At 44.1% G+C, this 24,402-nt stretch overlaps 1 long non-coding RNA gene across 1 annotated transcript in view; it reads right to left on the bottom strand.

Moving 5' to 3' along the window:
• Positions 1–23,039, bottom strand: part of LOC120100810 (uncharacterized) — a 32,233-nt gene extending 9,194 nt beyond the window's left edge. Inside the window, exons 1-4 of the long non-coding RNA XR_015674459.1 lie at positions 22,971–23,039; positions 21,645–21,751; positions 15,010–15,186; positions 7,761–7,811 (exon numbers count right to left, since the gene is read on the bottom strand). This is a non-coding gene — a long non-coding RNA (uncharacterized LOC120100810). The remainder of the gene's footprint in view (positions 1–7,760; positions 7,812–15,009; positions 15,187–21,644; positions 21,752–22,970) is intronic.
• Positions 23,040–24,402: the final 1,363 nt, after the last annotated feature.

Consider the following 24,402-nt stretch of genomic DNA (forward strand, 5'->3'; position numbering starts at 1 on the left):
TCTGAGATGTATAAGATAATATCAAAATTTATGATAGTATGTTGGACAAAGATACAATAATGTTCCAAACACTACAGCTTTGTCATTTTTTAATGCGATGAAGCCATTGGCGGTGCATTACTGTAATCCCAGCACTTAGGAGGGGTAAGCAGGAGGACTGGGAGCTTGAGGCCAACCGTGGCTGCGTAGGAAGCTGGAGGCTAGCCTCACCTGTACAGTGAAAACCTGCCTCAAAGTGCAGGTGGAATGAACAGATACGTCTCCAAAGAAAACATATAAATAGCCAATGAGCACATGAGGAATATTCAACATCTTCAACCATCAGGGAAATGCAAATCAACGCTGCCCTGAGATTCCCTCTCATTCATGTCAGAATGGATACCCATGAAAGCATGACTAGAAGAGGGAGAGGGGCTACGGGGCATGGAAGTCACACCCCTATGGGCTGCTGGTGGGAACGTAAAATGGAGCAGTCATTACAAAAGTAAATATGGAGACACAAAATATCCTCAAAAAAACTAAATTCAACCAATTTATACCACTCACATATAACTATGACCCATTTATACCACTCCTGGGCATATCCCTGAAGAAATCTAAGTCCTACAAGAGGGATGCGTGTACATCCATCTTCAGTGCTGTGTTACCCACAATAGCAGAGATAGGCAACTAGCCCAGACACCCATCGGTAGGAGGATAAAGAAAGCACAAGGCATACACACCCTGGAGTTTTACTCAGTCCTCAATGACCCATGCCACTTGCAGGAAAGTGGGTTCAACTGGAATCACTGAGTTAAACCAAATTGTTCCGACTCAGAAAGACAAAAACTATGTTTCTCTCATAGGCAGAATCCAGGCTTATGCTAAATGACATGAAAGTCGAAGGATGACCAACATTGGGGGAGGAATGGGACCCAGCCGTGGTGAGGAAGAGAGGATATTGGGGCAGGTATGAGCAAAATACAATGATATTACACATATGTACGTATGTATAAAATGTCATAATGAAACCCATTATTTTGATGCTAACTTTAAGAATGAAAAGAGAAACTTTGAGCTGGGGTGTAGCTCAGCGGTAGATAGAGGATTTGTTTAACATGCCTGAGGCTGTGGATTCTATTCCCAGTAACACGAAATGAAGACACAACAATAAAATAGTTAATTCTTATTTAATTTCACTCCCAAGAAATAATATCTTTGTCTATCAAATATTAAAATTGCAGAAGGCCATTGATGTAGGAAGGTATTCTTAGCTAAAATTTGAATGTCACTTGGGAAAACTATGTATGTTTTATTGTCAATAGTTAAAATATCGATTTACTTTTGTTTTTAATTTTAATTAGGAATGGAGTTTCTTTTCTTTCTCTCTCGAAAACCTAATACATGTGTGGCAGTTATTTAAATACCCACTAATGTATTTGTTCCCATGGATTCAAAGTGTAAAATTACTTATTTTCTAGACAGAGAAGCAGATGAATACATATTTATCTGACAAATTTAGAGCCACTAAAGCTTTACTGATACGATGTTTCTTCAGAGACTGATTTACCAACAGACAGAAGTATTTTTAAAACATAGACTCGGAAATCAGAGACAAATGGATTTGAAATGGAGTTTTGTTTCTTACAAATTGCTTTGCGTCTGGTGGGATTTTCAAATTCTGACTCTAATGAGATTTGGCTCCATGTAAATTCTCTGTTAAAAGGCTCGGGCCGGTGTAGTCCTGTAGACATTTATTCACCCACACATTACAAACCATTTTGCCTGATGAGAAGGGAGAAATCCAGGTCCTATTTATTAGGCTGCCCATGGGAGGTGGGGGGCTATGGAGACAGCTTTCAGGAGCGTTCGCCATTTGTTTGCTAGGATGATAGCCATGTTGAACTTAAGAAGTGTGTGTTTATGTATGTTAAAATTAAATCTGGTAATTAGTTTACTTTAGACAATGACCGCTCAATTTACTTAGAACCCACTACACGCCAGGCATCTTGCCAAGTCTTTGAGAGGATATACAGTTGAAGAAATTCCCTTTCCAGTCTGAGGCTGCCGACGCCCATAAAGAAGGCCAACTAATGATGCTATCGCACTTCGAGAAGGACATAGGAAATGATGCTACGACAATATGGAACACTGTAACACAGAAGACTAAAGCCCAAGTTCTTAGTGAGTGAGGACTTTGAAACTATGTGCACTAAACCTTACAGAAACGTGTGAAAAATTATTTTTTTTTAAAGATGGAGACTCAGGTTGGGGATTTAGCTCAGTGGTAGAGCGCTTGCCTAGGAAGCGCAAGGCCCTGGGTTCGGTCCCCAGCTCCGAAAAAAAAAAAAAAGATGGAGACTCGGCAGTTTAGGGCATGCACTGGTGTTGCAAACTATCTGTGTTCAGTGCTCAGCGCTGAGGATGGGGGTTCACAGCCTCCTGTAACTTCAGCTCCAGTGACGCCTGACTCCCTCTTCTAGACTCCCAGGGCACCAGCATTCATGTGCATATCTCCAGATGCACGCACACATGTACACACACACACACACACACACACACACACACACACACACACACACACACAAGATAAATTATTCGAAGTTATAAAAAGTAAGATGGAATTGACCAACTCTTCCAAAAACTTCTAATTTTACATTTCATAGTGAACAAGTCCACATGGTTTCTCTCTCTTGCTTTTGAGGGCACCTTGATTTTTGTCTAAAATTTTTCTCAATTTAGAGAAAGGCAGGTGGGTCTCTGTGAGTTCAAAGGCAGCCTGGTCTACAAAACGAGTTCCAGGACAATTGGCGATATGCGGTAAGATTTTATTTTTCTTTTTTCTTAATTCTCTAAAATTTGTTTTTAAAGAGTTGCATGGAAGAAGTCATTTCAGATGAACGCTGAAGGAGATGAGGACTTTCTGAGGACTTAAGGAGTCAGATCACTCCCCAGGCCTCCATCATGTGCCGTGATGGAGGTGGGGTGGGGTGCCCAGAGCTGGCTGCTGGAAAGCTGGAGGGAATGATAGCAGATACAGCCTGAAGGGACCCAAGTCAGCCTGTCCTGGCTCTACAAGTCATCTTGTGGCAGTTTAAAAATCAGAAAAGGGCTTTGCTGCTTTGCTTTATGCTTTCATTTGTAAATAATTTCAAACTTGCAGAAAAGTAGCAAGAATAATGTAAGGCTCATCCTTCATCCTGAATGACCTGATGTTGATGTCTTACTGCCTTTTCATTGGATCATAGACATCTATTGTATATTCATATAGCTAGACATGTGTGTGTATTACATACATATACAGCAATGTACATGCATATCCTTTTTCTATACCGTTTGAAAGTAAATCGAATACATCATCAAAGCCCTCTTTTCCTATACTTGGATCATTCTCCCTACAACTTTGTTACCTATTCTGAAACGTATTTGCCAACTCTGTCATGTGAGGGCTTGAGCCTGTGCAGATGTTCTCTGATGGCTGCCTTTAGTTGGAATGTTCATCTGTGGCTGAGACGGAGAGCATTCCCACAGCATTACAGTGACTTCCACATTTGAAAGGAAGGGAAGAGTCTAGACACCAGTGCCTAGGAGGCTTATGGCGAAGCATGGATTTCAGAGCACAGTGTAAATGTAAACACAGCTTGAAGCTTCTCCTGGTGGGCGAGGGACATGAGAAGTGGGAGATAACGTGTTGCAGAGACTACAGTAAAGGCAAATATAGACCTCCAGTGTGGCAAATTAAGAGAGAAGGGGGACTCCAATGTTTGGTCATTAGTTTGGCTCATGAAAGGCTCTGGGGCCCATGTGTTAAAGGAGCGTCTTTACGGGTTCCAGAGGGAGTCTGGTCTAGCTACTGCCTGTAGCAAATGGACATTGAGGATCACAACTCTCCTACATCCTGTTACTCTCATTTTTGATGGTTCTCACTGTGTGTTACAGGTGTTTCCTTGTGCCTTTCTCCTTTGGTAGAGGGTATGAATGTATGTATACAATGGCAGTCTCTCTAAACAAAATAATTCTTTGGAAAGAAACATCTGCTACCATGGAACCATATAGCATGATAACTCTGCCTACTCCTATACAAAAATCTCTATTGTGTTCCCCCTGCTAAAGATTTATTAACTGAAAGATGTTTCCAGAGACTCTCAGGCACCTATACCTGGTCCCAAGGGTGAAAGCACAAAATCTAGAGAAACAATGGACCCAGACCCAGAGCCTGGGTCCTTGGCAGCTGAGGGCACCAGTTCAGTTAATAAATACAGAACAATGCCCATGATTGATTCCCTGAACACACGACTTACAGGATGAATAGCAAGATCTTGTCCCCCCAAACCTCACTGAGAAGCAAATTCTGTTGAGACGTTAGACAGGCTTGATCCCCCTCTGCCATCTAAGGAAGCAGGCATTGAAAGAATTGGGATGGCATGGTGTATTAGAAGAAGAGTAAGATGCCAAGACCTTCCCTTTGAGGAGTGTATGAGGAGGCCAGGCCCATATCATAAGACTATGACACATAGGAACACAATTAGGAAACAGCTCAGTGCTTGCTATGCTACAAGGTAAACACTGCATCATGCCCCTTGAGGAATGAAAATTGCTCCTATGGGTTTGTTTCTCAAGACTCAATGTCTGTCACCTGAACGCGAAGCCTGAGAGCATGCAGGGCGAAGTGTAAAGGGGGCACCTGGTGTAGTTAATGAACCTTAGAAAACAATAAAGACTTATTGCTTTTGCTCCCAAGAAAAATACTGTCATAAAGCTAATTACATCTTTCATTCTGGATATTGAAAACCAGGGCTAAAGTGGGTTAGAAAGAACCTGTAAGAAGATCACATCCATCTCTTAGAGTCATTGTCTGCTCTCAACGTTACCTGTGAATGAGCTACTGTGCAAATATAAAGTATAAAATGTGTAGCCTTTTTGTCCACAAACACCCAGCTATCCTGAGTTACCCTCAGGTCTTGTCAGTCTCCTTCCCTCTCTGACTTCACACCTTCTCTTTGAGACCTGAACCTCCTGCTGGAGCCAGGCTCTGGCACTTAGTATCCATGAAAGTCATGTGAATTCAGAGGTATGAACTGCATCTAAGCAGAGAGCCAGGCTGGCCATGCCCCCCACCCCTCAAAAATAACCATCTAGGATTCTGGGAAATGATAAAGAATCTTTGGATGGGTCGTGGTGGTGCTTATATAGGTGTGAGTTTGGATTTACACTGACTGAATGAAATATTTTTTCCTGAATATCAACACCAAAAGAACAGTGATAACCCACCTTTGTCTGAAAACAATGATGAAGACTTCTTTGGAAAGATGTAGCTTCAATATAATCCATATAAGACTCCCACAGATTGAAATTTGCTGGGTATGAGCTCAACCAAAAAGTATGAAACCATGATGTGGTCGTTAGAATATGTTTATCCCAGGGGAAGTGGCTTATCCCAAGGCAAGTGTGGCCTTGTTGGAGGAAGGGTGTCACTGTGGGAGTGGACTTAAATGCCCTATGCTTATGCCCAGCCTAGGGTGGGAGATAGTCCCCTTCTGCTGGTTGCTGATCAAGATGTAGAATTCTTGGCTTCTCCAGCACCATGTGTGCCTACATGGTGCCATCCTTCTCACCATGGTGAGAACGGACTGAACCTCTGAAACAGTAAGCCAGCCCCATTACAATGTTTTCATTTATGAGAGTTGCCTGGGTCGTGGTGTCTATTCTCAACAGTAAAACCCTAACTAAAACACATGGAGAAGAGAAATTTGTTCTAAGTAAATAGCTGTCAAAACAAAACAAACAAAACAAAACAAAAACAGACCAGCTAATTCCTGATAAGATCAGAGGACCTACCACCTCAGACTGTAAAACAAAACTGAGGGCTCACAAACGGCTCAGCAGGGGGAGGTGCTCGCTTCAAGCCTGACAACCTGGGACCCATCTGGTGAGAGGAGAGAACTGCTGCCCACAAATCGCCCTCTGACCTCCATATGGACCTCAGCTTGTGTGAACTTGGATTTCAACAAACCCAATAATTAACTTAGCTTTAAACTATGGAAGCAAAATGGACAGAGTTGCAGGGCAGGGCTGGAGGGCAGGAGGTGTGCCATCAGAGTGGCCCACAATTTGAAGCATGAGCTATCTGTAGCTGGACCTTCCTGGCGAGTATTTGCACATCATTTTGAGTAAGTTCTCAGAAATGGAAAGCATGCAAGGTAAGCCACACATTGGGGCTAGAAGGTGGGTTCCGTATCCTCAAACCTTCCAGTTAGGGATGTTGACGGCATTGGCATAAGTGAGCAATAACCCAGGGGTAAGAGATGATACAGAGAAGGGGGAAAACGAGCCAATGAGGAGTCTCTGGGACTCCCCCATTTGGAAGTCAGATCATCAGAGCAGTTCCCCAAAGAACCCAAAGAACATTCAGCTCAAGGGACAACAGGAAATGGCTTCCTGAATTCCTCACAGCAACCTCAGCTTTTTTTTTTGGGGGGGGCACAAAACTAACTATTCTACGAAATTTAAAATGGTTAATTCTTGAGTTTTATTTGTGTGTGGTGTGTAGTTTGTCCACGTGTGTATGCAAATGTCTGTGCCCATGTAGGCGTGTGAAGGCCGCAAGATAATTCTGACAGTCCCTGCTTTATTCCCCCAAGGCATGACCTTTCACTGAGGCCGGAGTTAGATTGACAGCTGGCACATCCCAGCAATCTCAGGGCCACACTCGCATGCTGGGGATTCAAACTTGGCTCCTCATGGGTACACAGCAAGTATTTTACCCTATGTGCCATCTCCATAGCCCCAGGGATTTCTTTTTTAAAATACTGTATTTTGAGTCAAGCTCTCATACAATACTTGATGAATCGCAACCCACGTCCCACATGCTGAGATTACAAGCATGAGCCACCATGCTTGGTTTACAGGGTGCTGGGGATCAAATCCAAGGCTTTGTGCACTGCAGGCAAACAGTCCACCAACCGAACTACTAGGCCTCTACTTCCTGTTTGTATAAACACCACCATATACTAATCTTGTTTCTCTTGATTCTTTAAAACCCCGTGTTGATTTTTTACCCCAAGGCAGGTCCTTTTGCTAACTGGATTATTAAAGTTTAATAATATGAAAACCTGCCAAGAATATCTCTCTGAAGTGCTGACAACTATCTATGTATGTATTTCTTATTCTCCTCTCTCACCGAGCCCTCTCACCTAGTGTTACTACTGTTCTTGGTGGGGTTTTATTCTTTCTTTTTATTATTCTATGTATACCCACTGTCATAGTTACTTTTTCTGATGCTGTGATTAAAAAAAATCCCAACACAAACAACTTAGGGAGACAGGGTGGGAAGCAAAGGCAGTTGCTGCTGGGAAGGAAAGAATAATGCTTTCTGCTCTGGTTTTTTTCTTTCTGGGCAGTCCCAGAGGCAGACCACAGAACAGTGCCACTCACAATTACAGTTAGTCTTCTCTCCTCAATTAACCCAATCTAGATAATCTTTTAGGCATATCCTAAAGTCTCCTAGGGGATTTTAGAATCTGTCAAGTTGATGATATGAACTATTGAACCTGAATTCTTGTTTCATTTAAGTGGTGATTTATGCTCTAACTAATCACTGAAGCTTGTTTTCCACATATTCTGTTATTAATATTTATGTATACTGTTGCGTTTCACTGTATCCTTTTTACTGCTTTATTGTATTCCATATATGTTAGTGTTGAATGTTGATTGTCTGCCAGTTGTTTCTAAATAGTTCAACCTCGTTTGGACTACTGTGCTACGATCATGAACACACTTACCTCCATTACTGCTATTCCATGGCATTGACTGATGTTGATTGTAAATGCTTTCTGTGAGGCAAAGCAAAGACGGGGTGACACTGGGTGAATTTTCTGATTGTAGAAATTGAAGTACATTTTTAACTAAAAATTATCATTGTATAAATTATTTAATTATTGTTAATTATTTAATTTAAAAGTTATTATTTTAATCTGAGCACTTGGGAGGCAGAGAAAAGTAGATTTCTGTGAGTTCCAGGATAGCCCAACCACATAGTAAGTTCCAGGTAAGACAGGACTACATATTAAGTCAGTCTCTCTCTCTCTCTCTCTCTCTCTCTCTCTCTCTCTCTCTCTCTCTCTCTCTCTCTCTCCCTTTCTTTCTGGCAAGCATCTTATTATTGCCTTGCTCCATATTCCAGGGTAGGTGTCCCATAGCTTCCAGTCATTCTCCTGTCTACACCTCCCTGTTCCTGTAGCCATCCTGGAATTACATGCCCACCATTGTATCTGCCTTAAGGGACCAAACTCAGGTCACCAGGCTTGCAAGTGCTCTTACCACCGAGTGATCTCTCAGTGACCCAGAACACGACCTCTAAACCAACCTCCTTTCCTATCCCTGGAGCCTCGCACAGGATGGCTCTAGAAAAGGGATACTGAGCAAATGCTTGTTTACGGGACATGATGGAGTTGATGACATATTTTCCTTTAAGCCAGTTTTAGGTCAGCGTCATTTTTAGGAGTCCAAAGTAATGCTGAGGGCTAGAGGAAAGGAAGGGAATGAGGTTTTAGTTTAACCAGGAACAGATCCTCAGCAGCCGGCCGAGCGAAATTCCTTCCCATGTCTTCTGAGGTCCTCAACCCCTTCCTAGAGGCTATCCTTGCAGTGAGAGGGTGAAAGATCTCAACAGAACTAACCAGGGGAAAGCACATCTTGTCAGATTTGAACCCACTGACAGTCAGTCAAGGAGTTTCTCTCAATCAAGAGGTTCTGAGCTTAAGAGTATTTTTGTGAGCCATAAGAAGGACACCTTCTCTACTGGGGAATCTTGTGTATGTGTGCATGGGTGTATGAGCTCCTGCATGTGTGTGTGTGTGCATGGTGTATGCGCATGCCATGTGTGTGCCTCTGTGTGTGTGTGCATGGTATGTGTATGTTTTCATGGTGTGTGTACATGGTGTGTATATGCTTGTAAGGTGTGTGTGCATGCCATGTGTGTGCCTGCATGTGTACGCATATGTGTGCATGCACATGCACACATGCATGGGCATGTATTGTGTGCCTGTGTGTATATGCTTGTGCACATGGGGGAATTCTACATTGGACATATATACAAGCTATGTTGTTCCTCTTTGTATTTTATCTTTTATCTTAGTTAACTGTCATCAACATCTCCTCATTTACATAAAAACTGTTACCAAATCTGTTGCTAAACTGTTCCATTTTTACTCCCAATAAATAGACCTAGAAACAATGTAATTTTAAAACAGAGTTATTTTTATTTCATGTATGCCTGCCACATCCATGCTTAGGGCCCAAGGAGGACAGAAGAGGGAATCTGATCTCCTAGAACTGCAATTACAGATAGTTATGAACAACCATAGAAATATTAGGAACCAAACCCAGCTCCTTTGAAAAAGCAGCCAGTTCTTGTAACCACGGAGTCATTGTTTCAGCCCCACTGAACCACTCAGTTTCCTGCCAATCAAATTGTCTCTGTTGCCCCATGACAAGCCTCCCTACCTGTTTCACACTCACCTCACTCATGTCTTGACTGAAGGAAAAGTGTGATAGCCTATAACTTAGGATGGCAGTCGGGGCTCTCAAAGGGCTGAAGAGTAATCCTTCAGCATGGGCTACAGAGGCTCACAGTAGTGCTGTTTCACAGACCTTGGGACTGACTCTGTGATTCTAGGTTTTAGTCCCCCAAACTGTATTCCTACTTTCTTCCAGAGAGGTGAACTTTTTAAATCTTTAAGCAGCATACACATGGCATGCTTTTGGACAGAGCCTGGTGCCAGTGCAGTAACAATTTTTTTTGTGCCTGCATATGAAACACATAAAGTATTGTTTCTGAATTTTGCCATATATGCCACACAGAGACATTTAAATCAAGATAGAAACTGCAGGTGTTTCCTCCTTGTTTGGGCAGAACTTCAGGCCACAGCTCCGTCTCCTTACCAGATCAAACGAAGATGTATCTCCCAATTTGCTGACCTCAGAAAGCGCTGGCTCTGGTTGTGTCCAATTAAGAGCCGTGCTTACAGGTACATTCCTGCGGAGTTAATTTGACTGGAAAATTCTTCATGTAACCACTATTTAGCATTTATCTAAACATAATATGAATATTTAAAGTTTTTAGACTCGGCCCCATAAAATATAAAGATGATTGCCTGTTTACTCAGCTCTAGCTTCTCATAATAAAATATGAAAACTTGATGGTAAATACCTAGACAGTGGAAAGGTGAGTCCATGCACTGACCTAGAATGCTGGTCTCACTGTAAATTACTGCAGGCAAATTTTCTGTAGATAAATGAAACTCTTGCTTGTGAAAAGCCTCATTGATTACAACTTGAAATTACTTTTCATGTGCCCTCTTCCAGAGCCAAGGAGAAAGCAGAGAAAATGTGTGTCTTGAGAAAGCCAAGCACCCCCTTTTTTCCTCCTCTTGGGCATAGCTTTCTGAAAGGTGAAGTGTACACAACAGGAGCACAGGCCGGCAGGGATTCAGCACCATGGCCGCATCAGGATGCCAACAACTGCGGCTGCTGTAGCTTTAAAAATGTAAAGCAAATTCCAATGCAATGAGCAACCATGCTGGTCATAATAAAATGAAGCAATATGGAATGCTAATAGCCATAGGAGTATAGGAGGGAAATGACAGGTCTGGTCCTTTCCAGACAACAGAAATGCAATCGGATTGAAATAATCAGTTGAACATCCATGTATGGAACAGCCAGGAAAAGGTTCATGCCATCGAGCCTGACTTCCTGAGTTTGATCCCTGGGAATAAAACTGTAGGAGAAGACCATGTCTTGCAAGTTGTCCTTTGACCTCTACACATATGCTGCTATCACACACACACACACACACACACACACACACACACACACACTAATGAATTAATGTGAAAAAGAATCCAAATACCTCCTGCCCTCACTGCAGCCAAGAGCTTTCTAGGACCTACAGATATTATTTACTCATTACTTTAATCAGTGGTGACACTGATAGGACAAATGGATACACAGGAGTAGCAAGCTACTCTACGGAGCAGACAGACACTTTTGGAAGTAACTTTATAAGATGTCTGAAACTCCCAGGACTTCCTGTTTGCTTATCATTTCCTCATGAGTTTCCATCTCTTTCCTACTTGGCAACAGGCACCCGGACATTGTCCAAGATTGCTGTCAATCAAACTGTGCACACAAGCCTGCAACGTCCTGTTGGAAGGCAAAGCAGGGCACCTATCTGCTCCAAGTTAGGGATAACGTTCTTTTCTCATTTTCTTCTATACCTCTAAAGCAAGCTGGATTATCCCAATGTGCTTTTCCTATAGACCCTAGTTACCACAACCATCCATAGGGAGGATCAGGACAAATGGAATAGTCAGAAAGTATTGAAGAATTAAAAGTTGCAGCAGGCAAATCATTCCCTGAGGGCAGGAGGGCAGGAGGACAGGAGGGCAGGAGAGCTGGCCCTGCCCCTCGTGAGTGTGGTATGGGTCAGGGATAAATGCTTCCTCCTCAGCCCCTCATTGCCTGTGGCAGGTGAGAGAGCTGGCTCCAAGGGCTTGAGAGTAGTTGTGCCAGCCCAACAGTTGGGTGAGCTAGCACAGGCAGTGCTGGAGATCTTGCCCTGCTGGTGTGGGTGCAGAAAAGTTGACAAGCTGACCAATTCAGCTCCCACCCAGGCCCAGATCCAGGGCTTTGAGTTGGCCCACCTCAACATCTTACCCCATCTATGAACTGCTGAAGTACATGAAGGGGCCAGTCCTGCAGATGCATGGCACAGGGCAACAACAGGACATCCAGGAGGAATCCTGGTGAGGATCCGAGGATATTGACAGTGTAGCAGAAGCTTCAAACCATACCAGACTCATTGCAATGAACATTTCCAAGACATTTGGGCAAAACTGTATACTGAGTGACCCACTGCAGTTTCCATGATGAGATGAGTCTGTTTGTTTATTCATTTGTTTGTTTCTTCCTTCCTTTCTTTTAATTAATTAATTAATTTGTTTATTTATTTATTTATTGTTTTTGGTTTTCTTTTCAGAGGAAGGTTGCAAGGGCTGAGGGCAAGTATAAAGGGAGGGGAAAGGAGTTCAGTTGGGTGTGTAATATGAAATTCACAAAGAATCAATAAAACGTTTTTTAAAAGTTGTAACTGGCAGACTTAGTATTACTAGTAAAAATCCAAACATTCTCAAATACTGTTTTTTAAATAAATAAGCATATTGAGTGTGTTAAAATAACTGTCAGCAGTATGGAATTCAGTTTCGTCAGAGCAAAGCCAGTTGCCCTATGTTACACAGCATAGGCTCACATTTGCAGGTGGTATTGCTTGATGTAACAGAGGAAGCTCAGCAAACCTAGGTCTGAATTTGCAGTTTAACACTGGTTGGTTATGCTCTTTGGTTGAATACCCTTCTGTGTGCTTCAGTACTTTCCGACAAGGAAAAAAGGATACCTGACTGAATGGGCCATTAGTAAGGGTACAGCTTTGGTAGAAAGGGTCTAAAATGGAGCCTGATACACAGGAACTTAATGGTAAGCCACCATGTTACTTATACCTAAGCACATGACTCATGAAAGGTACAAGGACCCTTTAAACTATAGATAGAAACAACCGTGGTGGTAGATGTAGAGAGTTTGCACCATATAAACACCCTTGTGGTGGCATATGGCTGTAATTTCAGCCTTGATAGGTAGAGGCAGGAGGATCAGGAGTGCAAGGTCATCTTTAGCTAGATGGTAAGTTTGAGGTCAGCCTGATCTAAATGAGAACTTGCTACTTTTTTTTTTTTGTAAAGGAAACAATAAAACGGCTATAAGAAACTGGCAGGAGAAGTGAACTGAATACCAACAGGGGAGGTTGGACCATCCAGTCCACTACACCAGTCACATCCCATGGATGAGTTCAAGAAGTTCCAAGGCCAGCAATGTGAAAGTTTGATGATTTGAGGTCAATACCTGGAACTCACACGTGGAAAAGAGAAATGATTCCCTACAAGGTTCCTTCTGATCTCCACAGGATGCACACTCGCTCACACACACTCACAGTCACGTGCACTTACACACACACACACACACACACACACCTACACTAATAAATAAAATAATACTTTTTTAAAAAAACGAAGGAGGTTTTTTTAAATGAACAGTTTGCATGTAAGAAAAAAATTAGGCAAAGATGTGTGCTTATCTGATAAAAAAAATAATTTTGCCGACGTCCAGAATCAGCCCAGTGGTGTCTGCTACTCCTAGTCTCTTGGGAGCTCAGGAAAGAGCCGGTTTCCTACTGGTTGCAGAAATGTCAGTATCTAATGCCTTCCCTCTCCTGGATTCTCTATTGCCTCATTCCCGGACAGTATGCCTAAGATTTTTTTCTCCATCCTTCCAGTGTGGCCACGTGGCTGGGCTGGCATACGCTTGTCAGGGAGGAGCATGTGCTTGCCAGGATGCAGGCAAGCAGTCATGTGACCTGGCCCCAGCAGCTTTGAATCTACCACGTCTGAGATTTCCATGACGTACCAGCTGCCGTCACACTGCCTCCCTTGTAGTCAAATCTTTTCTGAAAGTGACTTTGACAAAGAGCAGCTTCAATGGCCAAAGAGTGGGCGAATGACCTGTTATCTAGGTGAACGAGTGAAACAACTGCTGATAAGCACCCCCCCCGCCCCCACTCCTAGCCTCACCCCCACCCCCAACCCACGTCCTTTCCTCTTTTACTGACTACTGAGACAAAAGGACTGGATCTTTAGAGATCAGTCTGGCTTGATTAGCATGCTGATCCCGGAGGCAGGTTTCTGGGTTCTCACCCAACTTTTTGGCTGCTATTCAAAGGATTTAACAGTGCTCTTTGTCAATAGTATAGTGTACAAAGCCCATCTAAAAATAGAACATTTCCAGGGTCTGGATCTCGTGAGTGGCTTAAGTGGCAATGGCTGTATTGTACAAGACAGATTACAGGCGAGTTACTCCCCCTTACTTTATATGCAAGGCTGTTCACACGCTTCGTCTGGTTTGGTTAAATAATGCAAACACATTTACCAGTGTACATGGTTGTTTATTTGTGCTCTGGAGAGAGAGTGTGTGTGTTTATGATGAAGAGATCTACATGTTCTGTTCTGTGATAATCAAACAAAGCTGTCCCCAATGAGGCCAGGAGTGGAGTTAAACAGCATAGCCCACACTCCTGAGAGCCACTGACTGACCCCAGGTGGTTGTTAGGGGCAGGTTCCTGCTGTGCTTGGCTGCCCTAGAGGATGTTTGCTGGAGGTGGGAGTCAAAAAGAGGCTCTGAAAACCAGTGGGCCCCCTGGATCTAGAAGGAGGAGCCTGGATCCACAGATTCACAATCCACATGTGAGAACGTTCTGTCTGATGGAGAGTTTCTCACCCTGTGACAGGCTGCTTACTCTTCCCCTCCCTCAAGACTGGATGAGCTTGCCCCACCCCCATGCAGAGGTGTTCGGACAGTATAGAAGCAAAGATCACTGAGACTCAGAGAAGCCAACAGAGGAGGGCACTCAGAGGAACATGAAGTCAGAACATTATTTTCTGAACCGAAGTTGTTGGAAATGGGTGTTTGAGAGCCCAGTCGACACCTTCTGTTTTGATCTATAACTGGAGGGAGTTTCTGTATCTTGGGGAGAAAGCAACTTTTTGCATGCCAAAGCACAATGCAATGATCTTTTACATAAATAACCTTTACCACATTTGGAGAGTCACCCTGGGTGAAGGCCTGTCTTTCTGGCAGGTGGATTTCCTTCTAGGATACGGAAGCTCAGAACAGGGACAGTTCTTGGAGGAGTCGGGCCAGGAAATACGATATAGAAGATTAAAAAAACCCAGCCTGTCATTTTGGCAAACTCTTCTCTTACCCAGATTTTATGGCTTTAAATTGATACACGTTGGGTGAATTGGGTCTGACAGTCTAGCGGCAGTCCATATTGATTCCCCTCTCTCCCTTGCTTACGTGGGGTGACTTTGGAAGAGTCATGTAAAGTTCCTGCTTCCCCACCCCAACCCTGCATACAACCCTTACCTATGTAGCAGGGAGAACAGCAAAGCGTTCGGTGCTTGGTAACAGAGTCCCTGTAATCACCATTGGGCCCTGACAGCCTTCCAAGGTACAGTCTCTTTGCTTGATCTCTCTCAAAATAGGTGTCTTGATGGTTGACACTGAGTGGCATCTGGGGAGGACGAAAGCCTCTGGGCACACCTGTGAGGAATTATCTAGATGAAGCTAAGTAAGTGGGTGGGAAGACCCTCCTTAACAATAGGAGGCACCACTCTCTGTTCTCTCTTGCTCCTGCCTTCCCTTCTCCCACCCCCATGTATTCACAACTGGCCTCTCTTCCTCATCCTCCTCATCCTCCTCCCTCTCTCTCTCTCTCTGTCCCTACTACCCTCTTAATTCCCCTCCCCTCCCCATGCCCTGAATAGGCTCTATTCTATACTTTAAACAAAACAAAACAAAACAAAACAAAACAAAACAAAAAACAGTAGGCACCATTTCATAGGCGGAGGTCCTGAATTGAATAAGAAGAAGCTTCATCCTAACAATCATCTCTCTCTCTGCTTCCTGAGGGTTGATGCATTGGGACTTGCCAGCCTCCTTTCCAGCCAAGGTGACGTATATCCTATCCAACTGTGAACCATAATAAACCCTTCTTCTTTAAATTGCTTCTTGCCAGGTATTTTGTCACAGCCACAAAAGAGTAGTTAACACTGGCATCATCTCATGAGCTGAGTCCTGGGCAAACACTGACTCCTAAATATTTCATTTATAATGATTGTATGTAAATACAAGTCCAGGAGTGTTGTGCCATGCCCCATGTATGGCGGTCAGAGGATGGCTTTCAGGAGTCAGTTACTTCTTCCCACTGTGGATTCTGGGCACTGAATTCAAGTCAATAGGCTTGTGTAGAAGTATTTTACCTGCTGAGCTCCCTCTCCAACCCTTTGATGCACTACGACCGTCCTCATCATTGCTAACCTGACTGATGAAGAATGAGTCCTCAGAAAGCACGAAATCAGTCAGTCCTTTATCACCAGCTCTACCATAATGAGGGTTAATTTCTCTTTGGAACTGATTTGAAAGATAACATAAACCATCATCTTGGTCATTATGGCATTTCCTCAGTCTGTCTTTTATTTTTCATGCAAAAGGAATTATGCTTTTTCTTCAATAAGGCAGATTTGGGTTTACTTCCCTAAGAAGCCAGGAGAACAAGGGAATTTCACCTCTTGTCTGAGATGGAACATTCAAACCAACGAGGGAACAAAACCAAGCTGAGTATGAACAGAGTGAGCTCGAAAGGAACCCTGCATAGTTATGCCGTTTGAATGCCAGACGGCTTCCTAAAGTGATGGGCACAGCACAAGACATACCCGTGTTCACGAAGTTAGCCAGGTGCACAGAATAGAGATGTAGGAGGAAAATCAGAGACACATGGCAAAATGGAGAGTGACCCTTTACAAGGGTTCTAAACCCATTCTGCAAAGAACTTTTACTAAGCCTCACTTTTACTGATTTTTCACCTAGAGTTAACCGAATCCCCACATTAGACCATTGTTCTGACCAAACAGTTGAGAAAAAGCACCTTAAGAAAATAAGGGTTTCCCAGTGAACGTGATTGTTGGGGGGAGGGCAGTAATGAGGGGAGGGTGGGGAGGGGAACACCCTTATAGAAGGGAGGGGGAGGGGTTAGGGGGATGTCGGCCCCGGAAACTGGGAAGGGGAATAACAATCAAAATGTAAATAAGAAATACTCAAGTTAATAAAAATAAAGAAAAAAGAAAAGAAGGGTTTATTTTGACTCACTGTTAAAGGATACAGTTTGTCATTGTAGAGAAAGCGCCCCGTTTAGAGCACAAGGCAGCCTAATACATGGCTGACCAAGAATGGTGGCTGGCAAGGTGACCTAGACAGGTAAGTTGCTGCCAACCCTGACAGCCTGAGCTCAAGCACCAAGATCCACAATCATAGGAGACAACTGACTTCTGCAAGATGTCTTCTAACTTCCATGCATGGACTATGGCACATACAGGCACACACACCCACACGCACACGCACGCACACACACACGCACGCACGCACACACACACACACACACGCACACACGCACACACATACAGAGGCATGCACACAGAGGCATGCACACACAAGCACGTGCGCACACACACAACACAACACAATTTGAAAGATGAACGCTGGTGCTCATCTTGCTTTCTCCTTTCTTTTCCTTTTATTCATTGTGGAAGCCCAGTCTGTGGGAAGTGCTACCCAAATTCAGGGCAGGTCTTTCCTTCTCTGTTAAACCTCTCCAAAAACACCTTCAGAGGCACTAGAGGTCTGTCTGTAGATGATTAAAATTCAGTCAAGTTGATAATAAGGTCCCTATATGATTCCTATATAAGTCTCAGCCAAATGTATAAATGTTTTGGAACAGATCTATTTACGGAACATTCACATCAATTCACTTTAAAAATCATATTGAGTCAGGGCATGGTGGTATATGCCTTTAATCTTAGCACTTGGTAGGCAGAGGCAGAGGCAGAGGCAGGGGCAGGGGCAGGGGCAGGGGCAGGGGCAGGGGCAGGGGCAGGGGCAGGGGCAGGGGCAGGGGCAGGGGCAGAGGCAGAGGCAGAGGATCTCTGAGTTTGAGGCCAGGATAGTCTCCAAAACAAGTTCTAGGGCAGCCAGGAGTGCACAGAGAAACCCTATCTCTAAAAAATAAAAATAAAAACATCCATATTGAAAAGGCAATGAATTTTGAAAATTGCCTTAATTTCATTTTTGCTGGCCAAATAACTGTTTGCTTTTTTTTTCATATGGGAAACATAAACAAAATGTATCATCATTTCCACCATAGGGTGAAATAAGACAAACCCACGTATTAAAAACCTGTAAAGAGGGGCTGGGGATTTAGCTCAGTGGTAGAGCGCTTACCTAGGAAGCGCAAGGCCCTGGGTTCGGTCCCCAGCTCCGAAAAAAAGAACCAAAAAAAAAAACCTGTAAAGAAGCGGCTTGGCAGGGATTCAAATTCCCTCAGGGTCAGCACTTTTTAAACTATGAATATGTGCTCAGGGTCTCTTCATCTTCTCAAAAGTTGCATTCTGCCCTTTAGCCAAGCCATATGAGCCATCCAACTGAGGAAAAGTGAGGCCAAGTTGTGGCCTCTCAGAGTGAGGCACAGAACCCCTCTGCATACAAATGGAAGACCCTGGGGAGGACAGGGAAGGGAGACAGTCATCCAAAAGCTAAAGAGAATGAGAAGGCTAGGCTGAGTCCATGACAGACTTCAAGTTGGCAGTTATGGAGACTAGGCCGAAAACTGGGCAAGTCCAGGCAAGCCCAGGCAAGTCAATTACTAATATTAAAAACCCCAGACTCCAGCCTTCAAGCACAGGTAATGCAATGTCCCAGCCACCTGGCCTGAAGCAAGGACAATGGGTCAGCAGCAGTTTCCAGACTTCCTCAGCTACTTTCTCAGTAACGGTTCCAGACCTCCCCGGCAGTTTCCAGTGCCCACACCCCAGTAACAGAATGTCCTTAGAGATGGACCCAACAAATTAGCACAGAGGTCACCTACCCCAGAATTCCCTATTGTGCTTTAAATCAGGCCTATGAGCTCACTTGGGTGTCTATCTTGGTAGTGGGGAGACCCCAGCATGCTGAACTTCTACAGAATAAAACACTCCTTACGTTTGGATCGAGTCCGGGGTATCATTCTTCCTCAACCCATGGACCCTTATAAGAGCAGCTGCCTCAGACACTAACCTTGTTGACATTTTTTAAACAATTTTTTGACTCTGGGTGTGAACATATGGTTATTGTATATGTGTTCATGTGTGTGGGATATGCACAGATATGTGGAGGCTAGATGTTAACATCATATGTCTTCCTCAACTTTTCTCTTTATTTTTTGAGAGCTTCTTGAACGAGCAGCACTGGATCTACAACATGCCAGCTCCTCTGTTCATCTTCCAATTCCTCCTATGTGCCTTCCCTCCTAAATTCTCTTAATTCTTGATGTCTTCTTTAATGGCTCTGTGTGTGTGTGTGTGTGTGTGTGTGTGTGTGTGTGTGTGTGTGTGTGTTCAACCTATTGAGTCTGTTTATCATTGCTCATCCATACCTGTGTCCACTTGGATTGAACCACCTACTGGGAGCTCACCCTTGGAAGCAGTTGATTCTTCTTCTCTTAGAAGCCACTGGCCACATGTGGTTCTTCATCTAGGGTTAATTTTGGGGTATGGGTCTCTCACTGAACCTGGAGCTCGCTCATGAGCTAGACCGGCTGTCCAGAGAGCTCCAGGATCCATCTGTCTCTGTCTCCCTTACTTCCATCCTGGCTATGGACATGCACAACTATACCTGAGTTTTTAATGTGGATGCTGGGGCTCAGAACCCAGGTCCTCACAGTTAGCTGACAGACTACCAATGAGTTATCTCTCCAAACTCTGGGCTTTCTTTGCATCTTTGTCTTAGACCTCTAGCCTCCAGAATCCTGAGCCAGTGAGTTTCTGTTGTTAAAGTCACATGGCATTTGGCTGTGGCAGAGTAACATGGTGGCTTTGATCAAGATGTAGGGTTTGTGTAGGCACAGAGAGCAAATGTGTGCTGTGCTTCTCTCTGCTCTCAGGAAATGCAGATTTTTGCTTGCATGCTGTTTTTCTTTTCTGTGTCATTGGTTGTGAGGTGAGGTGGAAAGAATTGAGAAGTGGTGGAAAGAAGGGAAATGAGAAAGGAATTCAGGAAGGGAGAGGAAAAAGCAGAGGAGGGAGTTTGATAGTTTGATACTGTCCTAGCATTTTATAGAAACACGGAAGAAGCAACAGGGAGCAGGAATCAGCCACCACAAGAGCAGAGACCAGTGAAATGAGGAGAGAATGACAACTACAGAATATTTAACAAGATCATCCAAAATCTCTAATTTATCTGTTTCTAATAAAGAAGATTTTATTGCTCACTTGTGGCCTCTTGATAAACTCGACCTTTATCTTTAAGTTTAGAGCAGTAACACTCAACCTTCTTAATGCCCTGACTCTTTAATACAGTTCCTCATGTTGTTGTGACCCCTAACCATAAAAGTATTCTCATTACTACTTCATAGTGTAACATTGCTAGTGTTATGAATTATAATATAAATATCTGAATCTTCTGATGGTCTTAGGCAACCCCTATGAAAGAGTCATTTGACCCCAAAGGAGTCTTGGGCCACAGGTTAAGACACACTGATTTAGAGATAGGGATTTCTTTTGTTACAATTTTGTAGGTTGTATTGGGGAGGCATTGGTTAATCCCCTTTACCAGCCTGATTCATCCCGGGTCACCTGGGAGACAAGCCTCTGATCAGGTTTGGGAGGAATTGTCTGATTGGGCTAATTAAGATGGGAAAAGGTGCCATTAGCACTGTTCTCTGGTCTGGGACCCTGAACTGTATAAAGAAGAGAAGGGAAGCTGAGCATAAGCACCCGCCCCCTCTGCCTCTGACTGGGCACACTGTGACTGGCTACCTCGAGCTTTTCAGCTATGAACTGTAGAAGCAGCCCCTTTGTCCCTTAAGTTGCTTTTTGGTCAGCGCCTTTTATCACAGTGACAGGAAAATAACTATGACAAGGGGGAGTGGGAGATATGATTCCTTTCTTCAGTGTTAGAAAAATATCTGTCATGAGAACTGTCTCCCTTCAGAACACTGCTTCTCAGTATCATTAGGTCTGATACCAATAGAGGTGCCCTCGTCCCTACCTCAGGAAGGTCTGCAAGCTTCCTATAGGAAGTCCTTGTTTTGACCCCTTGTGGTATGTGGAAAGCTTACAGGGTCCTACCCTAGCCCACTTCAGCCCCAAACATCCCTGTGTCTGACCCTTTGGTTCAAGTTTAATGCTTCTCACCCAGCACCTCAATGCGTTTGCCTCCCTGGTTCTTAAGATGTCTCATGAATGTCACTGGATTCTGGACCAGCTCCTTGCCACATATGGACTGTCCTCTACTCAGGCTCCCAGAACCCACGTGGAAAGGAAGAGGGAGTGGGGATCATGGAGGGGAGGAGGGAGGACAGAGGGGTGGAGGAAGCAGAAGGAAGAATGTATTTTATGAACAGTTGCTACATCTTAGCAATATGTTCTAAAACCAAGAAGAAAGGCAGCTAAGTAGCAGATCTGTTTTGTCAGTTCCTATATACTCTATCTGACCTCTAACCCTAACTGTTGCCTTAAACCCGGTGACTTCCACAAAGACCACTCCTATGGACAGAAGAAAATTGCTCCTGACGGGAATGGTTCTCCAGAAATGGAATTTTCGAAGGACATGTTGACACAGCTCAGAGAACAAAGTCAAACTGCAGATCAAAGATGGTCTAAAGGCCCGCTGTCTAGCTAATTTTCAGTGTCAGTGCTGTAGGATTCCACACGACCCTCACGATTTCCTGCTCGATAATGAGCGCTTGCTTACTATAGAACAGTCTGGTCACCTGACTCTGAGTCTGCCTTTCTGCTCCTTTGCCCCGTTCAGTGGAATGAAAACTCAGATAAGCAGGACTGACTGAGTCCCCGTAGGTGACAGATGCTATCCTTGGTTCCCTTAGCTCAACTATTTGTCCCAGAGGTGGGCCCTCAGGTGGAGGCTGCAATCAGGGTCTTGTGATCTCTCTGCTGTCCCAGTTCACTCACCGTCACAGAAAGCACGTCATAAGCAGTGAACACATTACATGATGAAGAATCTAGCTCTTGTGAGACACTGGATCAGGGTCATGAGATGCTAATTCCCTCTGGGTCAGCTTTGGAAAAAGAAGACATAAAATCAAGAGTTTTATGCAAATACCATCAGCACTGCTATCTTAGAAGGGGAAAAAAACCAGTTCTTTCTAAACAAATGTTCCAAGAGAAGCAAAAACAATCTCCAGCGACCTCTGCTTTGGGGTTCTAGACTCAGAATGAGGCTTAGCAGAATTTCTGACATAAAGAATAATGGGCCATTCACTGGGGGAAAAGAAAAGACATAAAGGTTGATTTATGGGCACTAAGTTACATTAGATAAGAGCAAAGTTTCTGGCATTACTATAGAGACTCTAGATAACAATCTGTACTGAGTACTGCAGAAAGTTCCAGGAACTGGGTTTGAACATTTGTACCACTATGGAATGATAAATATTCCAGAAGCTTCATAGTTAAAACCTGAGCTAAAACACCAAGTGGTGCTCCATTTGTGTATACAATGTTTTTATGTATCACTTAAAATATAATTTCATAAGAGATGATGGATTTGGGCACAGAGTCATGTCCCTGTAACCCTAACACTTGAAAGGCAGAGGCAGGAGGATTGCTGCAAGTGTGAGGCCAGCCTAGCTAGTTACGTCAGGACATCAGGGACTACAGGGTCTGAGATCTGAGGACCACTGAACTCAGGAACTCAATAGCAACTGTAGGTGTCTGCAGAAGACTGGAGCCAGTCAACGGTTCAGCGGTTCAGCAAGAATTGGGGAGAGCTTCAGGAAGTCCCACTCTTAGCTTCAAGTATGGACAGTTGATTGCTGCTAGGGAAGGAGAATAAGGTTTCCCTGGTGGGGCCCATACCCAGGCATATTTGGGAAGCACAAAATTGGAAGCTGGACTAGGTGGGTTATTAAAAACAAACAAAAACAAGATAAGAGGACATGAAAACAGAGATGGTGAATCCAGAAGGAGTTAGGGAGAGGTGTGTGGGTCAATGTGACCAAAATTCACATTGTTTTCTCAATAATTTTTAAAAATTATATATAGGCTTTTTTTTTTTTTAAAGACAAGGTTTCTCTGTGTAACCCTGGCCTGTCCTGAAACTTGGCCTGTAGACCAGGCTGGCCTTAACCTCAGAGATCCAACAGCCTCTGCCACATGACCCCATTTAAAAAACAAATAACCGTAATGTTGATTCTCTGTCTGTCTCTGTCTTTTTGTGTGTCTGTCACACCACCACCACCACCACCACCTCTCTTTCTCTCCCAGGTTAGTTTACGTTACCTGGAATGAAAGGCATCCTGTACAACACACACACACGTTAACAGCTGCCTCCCCGTATGACTGTGAAACATTTCTTATCTCTAGTTTGCAGATGACGCAGCTGGAATTAATTGCCAAGGCCTTACCCCTCATACATTGCAGGCAATAGCATTTGACCTTGAGTGCTTTGGTCTCTAAATCCTGGGCTTTCTCTTGTGAGTCCATGACAGGACAGTAGGATGGATGTTTCCCTTGGCCTCAGAGACACACAGAGTTGCAGAAATCCGAGGGCGACAGAGGTTCTAGATACCATGAGCAACTGCGCCCTCCTGCTGACAGGTAACCAGGTTCTGCGTGCAATGTCTACCATTCCCTTTGGGAACACACACAGTATCATCTTCCCAGGGTTGTAAGTCTCCAGGAAGAACAGAAACTCCTGGAAAGGAATGCGTGTACTTTCCTGGGCAGTGTTTTCTGACTATTGCTGCCTGGGTTCTGAAGCCCCAGCCTCAGTACAGTGGCAATGTCCCCTCTGACACAGAACTCAGAATAGGGCCTCCACAGGAGGACCTGACCAGGGCACGTCAGTCTCTTCCTTTTCCCACACAGAGATAGCTTGTTCCTCAGAAAACAGCGGAAAACAGTGGCCTAGCTCTCTATTCAGCTGATGCCTTTACTGTTCTTCCAAGGCTGCTGATAGGTGCAGATGCTGCTCAGCAGGGTGTGAACTCCAATGGGGATGTGCTTCCCCCTGCATCTGGCCCAGGGACAATCCTTTCATATTTAAGCACAAAAGCCTGTCACAAGTCTTCCTAGTGACCAGTAGCCATAGTGACCACTTGCAGTAGTATGAGGAGCAGCAATCCTGTATGCAAGTCCTGGAGGCAGCAGAGCATCTCACAGAGAGCAAAAGGCTTTCCCACTTTCCTCTGTGACAAGTCAGTAACCAACCATTTGCTGTCTTCTGGAACCACCATGCCCTGGCCTGATCAGTAATTACAGCTCAGCGATCTCCCTCCAGCCCAATCTCCGTCTTCACAGCCCATCCCACCTGAGAAAGCCGTGAGTGGTACTCCGTTCGAGTATTTGAGACGCCTTTTTGTTTCATTGATGATGATGTCTTCTTAATTGTTTTACAGAGCAAGATGAGAGAAAAGGGGCTTAATGTTAAGCTAATGTCACCTCAGTAGTAGGTGCAGAGTAATGTCCAAATAGGAGTTCTAAAGGAATTCCTTTCAAAGCTAGGGAGGTTGCTCAGCAGGTAAAAAGACTTGCTTTGCAAGCCTGAGACCTGCTTGCCTATCCCTTGAGCCCGCTGAGAAACTGGATGTATAGTGGTAGTGGGTGAGTGGGTCTGTAATCCCATAGCTCCTACAGGAAGATGGGAGGTGGAGAGAGTTCCTGGAAGCTCTCAGCTAACCTGGCTTATCCAGCAGAACAATATAGAGACCCT

Source organism: Rattus norvegicus, chromosome 2 (genome assembly GCF_021556685.1).
Source record: "Rattus norvegicus strain SHRSP/BbbUtx chromosome 2, alternate assembly SHRSP_T2T, whole genome shotgun sequence".
In the NCBI taxonomy this organism is placed as follows: domain Eukaryota; kingdom Metazoa; phylum Chordata; class Mammalia; order Rodentia; family Muridae; genus Rattus; species Rattus norvegicus.